Source organism: Aptenodytes forsteri, unplaced genomic scaffold, assembly GCF_000699145.1.
Source record: "Aptenodytes forsteri isolate BGI_AS27 unplaced genomic scaffold, ASM69914v1 Scaffold114, whole genome shotgun sequence".
In the NCBI taxonomy this organism is placed as follows: Eukaryota; Metazoa; Chordata; class Aves; order Sphenisciformes; family Spheniscidae; genus Aptenodytes; species Aptenodytes forsteri.
The window spans coordinates 3,205,868-3,211,330 of record NW_008795364.1 but is presented as its reverse complement, the minus strand read 5'-3'; the positions used below and the strand labels follow the sequence as shown (position 1 = coordinate 3,211,330).

Genomic DNA, 5,463 nt, shown 5'->3' with positions numbered 1-5,463 from the left:
GAATATGTATGGGAAAACTTGGTCCAAAAGAGTGATCATCTGGGGAGATGCTCATGTGAATGTGTGCCATTGAGGAGGCTGTTTTCTGGCCTTATTGAGAACAATTCATAGTTTGTTGTGCTAAGTGTTCATGATTGGATAGAGGGCGACATATATAGAACTCAAAAATAGATAACTGCTGATTTGGGAGGACAGGCAGTCCTCCCACTTAAATCATATCATCTGAAAGGCTAAAAAACTTTAATGACTTGTTCCACCTCTCCACTCTACCCTGCATATGTTGTTTTCCTCACAGGCTCAGTTCACTGCCTTTTTTTAGAAGCAGTCTTTTGGTTCCTTCTTCCTTGCACAGGATTTTGAAGTCTTAAATACGGAAAACTTTCCTCCCCTTCTCCTTCCACCTCAAGCTCTGCCACAACTGAGCGGGGAACTTACTTGAATTTCTGTTTTTCTTCTAGGACAGCCTTAAGACCTTGTGGATGGAAGACCTCTTGTGCTTCTATGTTCACGTCAGAATGGCCTAGGCCAATCTGTTGCTTTACGGTTCCTACCACAGGCACTCTACAGCAATGTATTGGGACTTTGCCACCAGTGCTAGTGGACCATCCAGATGGCTGTAAACCTGCAGAGGAGGTTAGTGCAAAATGCGATCCAGGAATATCTGACGCTTTGGTCAGGTCTGTCTGCCTTGGATGTATCTTAGAGCAAAGGGAGCACTGAGAGACTGCATGTATGCTACTACTTTATCATTGCATATTCCACTTTTTTTTGTTCCTTCAGGGTCCTGGTGGATCAGTTCAGTTGTCTGCAGCTATTGAACGGGTGTCCATAAGAATCCCTTTAGATATTAGCACAAGCCTAATTTATCGGTTACTGTGGTTGTCTCTGGGTATTGGAAAGTACAATATCCAAGTGGGTCAAGCACCCCGTTGTTAGTTCTCCTAAACTTACCTTTACTCTCTCAGTATGATATCATATTGGCCTAGATCATTTTTTTCAAGGAGCTGGAATTCGTATCAGTTTTCCATCCAGCTGAACTAAGAAAGCCTGGTTTTTTTGTATTTTCTGTGTTTCTACAGTAAACGCAGTTCCCTTAAAGCATCCTTGTCGGACAAGAGATGACTTATTAAACTACCACTGTATAGTCACTGGCTGCCCAATGAGGTGTTTAACAACTAAGTTCTTGTCAAGCCTTCTCTCTGTGTACATCAAACAGTTGCTACTGTTTTTTTAAGCTTGATTGAAACAAGATGGAGAACCAAAGTTTAATGGGACAGACGGGCAAAGATGTGGTAGGACGAGTTTGTTTCCTTTGGCAGAAGAGATTAACCAGTTCAGTTGTATTTAGTGTGTTAAATGTTGTCCTCCACTTGATATCCTCGGTATTGATATTTTGTGCTTATTTTTCGCCTTGATTTTTTTCTTTCCTGCAAACCTGTTAGCATCTTTCTTAAGGTTAGTTTTCACAGACTGAGTTCTGAAGAACTCCTTGGGGCCAACTTTGAAGTTCAGGTTCAGTGGGGTAAAAAGGGAATAGCCTCTTTCAGGTCTAAGTGGATCCTTTTCCAGTCAACTCCAAAAGATCTTAATCTGGCATGTACTCTTAAATTCAGTGCTTAAAAAGTATAGCTTGAACAAGCATCAGTTTAGGGGAGAGGGAAAACCATATCCAAAACTACTCCCTAATACTGTTAAATAATAGTTGAGGCTACTCAGAATAAAAAATTAGAGTAAAAAAAAAAAAAAAAACAGGCAGGCAGAACAATTTTTTTTATTTCCGGATTTACTACTTATGGCCTCTCAAGCTGTAGAGCCACTGATATTTCTTTCGCTGTAGCCCAGCCACCTCCTCTGTGGTTGTTGACTCTAATGGCGAGTTTAATGAGCTAACAGATTTGAGTGGAAATAACTGCTGTTGGGGGGATAGCTGATTGGTCTGCATTCTTTGGTCTGGGTCTGCACTGAGAGACTGCTGTGGCTGAAGAAACACAATTGTTCTTGGTTATTTTTCAGTTGTATCAGTTCCCTGATGGAGTTTCTTCATTGCTGTGTAAGCTTTTGCTGGCAAAGCAGAAGGCTGGCATGTTGGAATGAGAGAGAAGATGGAGTAGCAACTACTTATGCAGTAGTGTGTTGGTGAATCTTTAACAATGATCTAACCATGTGGTATGGCTTCTCAGGCATGTCTACTCTCTCTTGTTGTAAAGATTCTAGTATCTTCAGAGTTGAAAATCTTTCAGAAAAGTTACTGAAAAGTAATTTTAAATTAATTGGAGCACAGAATTTTAAAAGAGGCTTTAAAAGTGTCTGATTTAATTTAAATTAAAAAAAGTGATTGTGTTACTCAAATGCTGCGGTCTCCAATTAATGTATAGCTGAATTTGCAAAACAGTTCCATAATATTCCCTTTTTTAATGTTTTCTGACACATACCCTTTTTTATGGTGACCTTTTTCTTTCTTGGCTTCTAGTCAGGTATGAATTTTGAATTGTAAAAAAGCTTAAGTTGCTACTAGCTTTATACCTTCAAAAATGATGTGTCAAATTAAATACATTAGCTGGTTTTTACAAAGTGCCTGATAACTTTTGGAAAAAATTGGCGAAGTATTTGAAGAAATTTAAGTAATTTAGTGAAGTTTAATACATCTCTGTCATACCTAATGTTACACTGATTGTTTTCTCTATGCAGTTTAACAACTAAGTTCTTGTCAAGCCTTCTCTCTGTGTACATCAAACAGTTGCTACTGTTTTTTTAAGCTTGATTGAAACAAGATGGAGAACCAAAGTTTAATGGGACAGACGGGCAAAGATGTGGTAGGACGAGTTTGTTTCCTTTGGCAGAAGAGATTAACCAGTTCAGTTGTATTTAGTGTGTTAAATGTTGTCCTCCACTTGATATCCTCGGTATTGATATTTTGTGCTTATTTTTCGCCTTAATTTTTTTCTTTCCTGCAAACCTGTTAGCATCTTTCTTAAGGTTAGTTTTCACAGACAGAGTTCTGAAGAACTCCTTGGGGCCAACTTTGAAGTTCAGGTTCAGTGGGGTAAAAAGGGAATAGCCTCTTTCAGGTCTAAGTGGATCCTTTTCCAGTCAACTCCAAAAGATCTTAATCTGGCATGTACTCTTAAATTCAGTGCTTAAAAAGTATAGCTTGAACAAGCATCAGTTTAGGGGAGAGGGAAAACCATATCCAAAACTACTCCCTAATACTGTTAAATAATAGTTGAGGCTACTCAGAATAAAAAATTAGAGTAAAAAAAAAAAAAAAAGGCAGGCAGAACAATTTTTTTTATTTCCAGATTTACTACTTATGGCCTCTCAAGCTGTAGAGCCACTGATATTTCTTTCGCTGTAGCCCAGCCACCTCCTCTGTGGTTGTTGACTCTAATGGCGAGTTTAATGAGCTAACAGATTTGAGTGGAAATAACTGCTGTTGGGGGGATAGCTGATTGGTCTGCATTCTTTGGTCTGGGTCTGCACTGAGAGACTGCTGTGGCTGAAGAAACACAATTGTTCTTGGTTATTTTTCAGTTGTATCAGTTCCCTGATGGAGTTTCTTCATTGCTGTGTAAGCTTTTGCTGGCAAAGCAGAAGGCTGGCATGTTGGAATGAGAGAGAAGATGGAGTAGCAACTACTTATGCAGTAGTGTGTTGGTGAATCTTTAACAATGATCTAACCATGTGGTATGGCTTCTCAGGCATGTCTACTCTCTCTTGTTGTAAAGATTCTAGTATCTTCAGAGTTGAAAATCTTTCAGAAAAGTTACTGAAAAGTAATTTTAAATTAATTGGAGCACAGAATTTTAAAAGAGGCTTTAAAAGTGTCTGATTTAATTTAAATTAAAAAAAGTGATTGTGTTACTCAAATGCTGCGGTCTCCAATTAATGTATAGCTGAATTTGCAAAACAGTTCCATAATATTCCCTTTTTTAATGTTTTCTGACACATACCCTTTTTTATGGTGACCTTTTTCTTTCTTGGCTTCTAGTCAGGTATGAATTTTGAATTGTAAAAAAGCTTAAGTTGCTACTAGCTTTATACCTTCAAAAATGATGTGTCAAATTAAATACATTAGCTGGTTTTTACAAAGTGCCTGATAACTTTTGGAAAAAATTGGCGAAGTATTTGAAGAAATTTAAGTAATTTAGTGAAGTTTAATACATCTCTGTCATACCTAATGTTACACTGATTGTTTTCTCTATGCAACTATGCAGAAAATTGTTAGCATCAATCTTACAGGTAACCAGAAAAAAAATGTGAACTCTTTCAAGAAATAATCTTTCTGCCTTGAATTACATATCACACTTCAGATTTCTCTGGACTGCTGCACAGTGCAACAAACAACAAATTCTAAATTTTATTTACTTTTTTCTCCTTACTGATGCAATGCCTGTATCTTGATATAGCTATTTTATTTAAATTTACCAAACCTTTTTCATATTAGGATGAAAACTTACAAGTTAAGCCAGATGGAAAACCTTTTTTGGAATCACTAGCTGTAAGAGTATAATCTTGAAATTTAACATGTGAGTGAATCTGCCATTTTTCTTCTAGACAATTGAGAAATAAAATCCAGCAACATTGGAAAAGCATTTATTACAGAATGCTGAAAATGTAGCACTTTCCTGTGAAAAATGACTTTATTTAAATACTTTTCATGATCCAAGTGAAAACAATTTTTTGCAGTTTTATTGATTTTTGTTTTTCTAGCACTTTATTTCACAAAGGAGAGCTCAAAACATGATAGGTTTGTTCTTGTTTTAAAAAAGTACAGATTTTTGAAGCCGTTAACAAAAACAGGATTGCTGTTTTCTGTAGAATTCAACTTATCGTTGCCATATTACTGCTCTTGATCAAATGTGGACTTGAATGTCAATTTTTTAATTTTTCAATGAAGTTGAAAGTTGGGAAGAGTGCTCAGTGGTTCTGTTTAACCTTTGGAAATCCAAACTGGAATTTCCTGCACAAATGCTGCGATTACAGTGACTTGATAGGGCTACCCAAGAGCTTCTTTAAATTTATATGCACCGTTTGATGTAGACCTCCTTTCTTGTTACATTTTCTCTCATTAATAATGGTATGTTTTTTATAATGGTATGTCCAGAGCGCAAAAGAAAGTTCATTCTGAAAAACTATAAAACCAAGACGTTCTTTGCACACTTGGCTGGATTTAAATGCAACACGCTCTTGGTCTTAGTGTTCGTACTTTGTCTTTTTAAGTTTCAGCAAACCAAGTTTAACTAGTGGATTAATTTTCTTTTTGCATTATTAATGACCAAGACGTTCTTTGCACACTTGGCTGGATTTAAATGCAACACGCTCTTGGTCTTAGTGTTCGTACTTTGTCTTTTTAAGTTTCAGCAAACCAAGTTTAACTAGTGGATTAATTTTCTTTTTGCATTATTAATGCAATCATTAAGGTTGGAAAAGACCTCTAAGATCGAGTCCAACCGTCAACCCAAC

At 36.8% G+C, this 5,463-nt stretch overlaps 1 protein-coding gene across 1 annotated transcript in view; it reads left to right on the top strand.

Moving 5' to 3' along the window:
- The first annotated feature begins 482 nt into the window (after positions 1 to 482).
- Positions 483 to 5,463, top strand: part of GALNT1 (polypeptide N-acetylgalactosaminyltransferase 1) — a 67,335-nt gene continuing 62,354 nt past the window's right edge. Inside the window, exon 1 of the mRNA XM_009280193.2 lies at positions 483 to 633. The gene's annotated coding sequence lies outside the window, so the exon portion shown is untranslated. The remainder of the gene's footprint in view (positions 634 to 5,463) is intronic.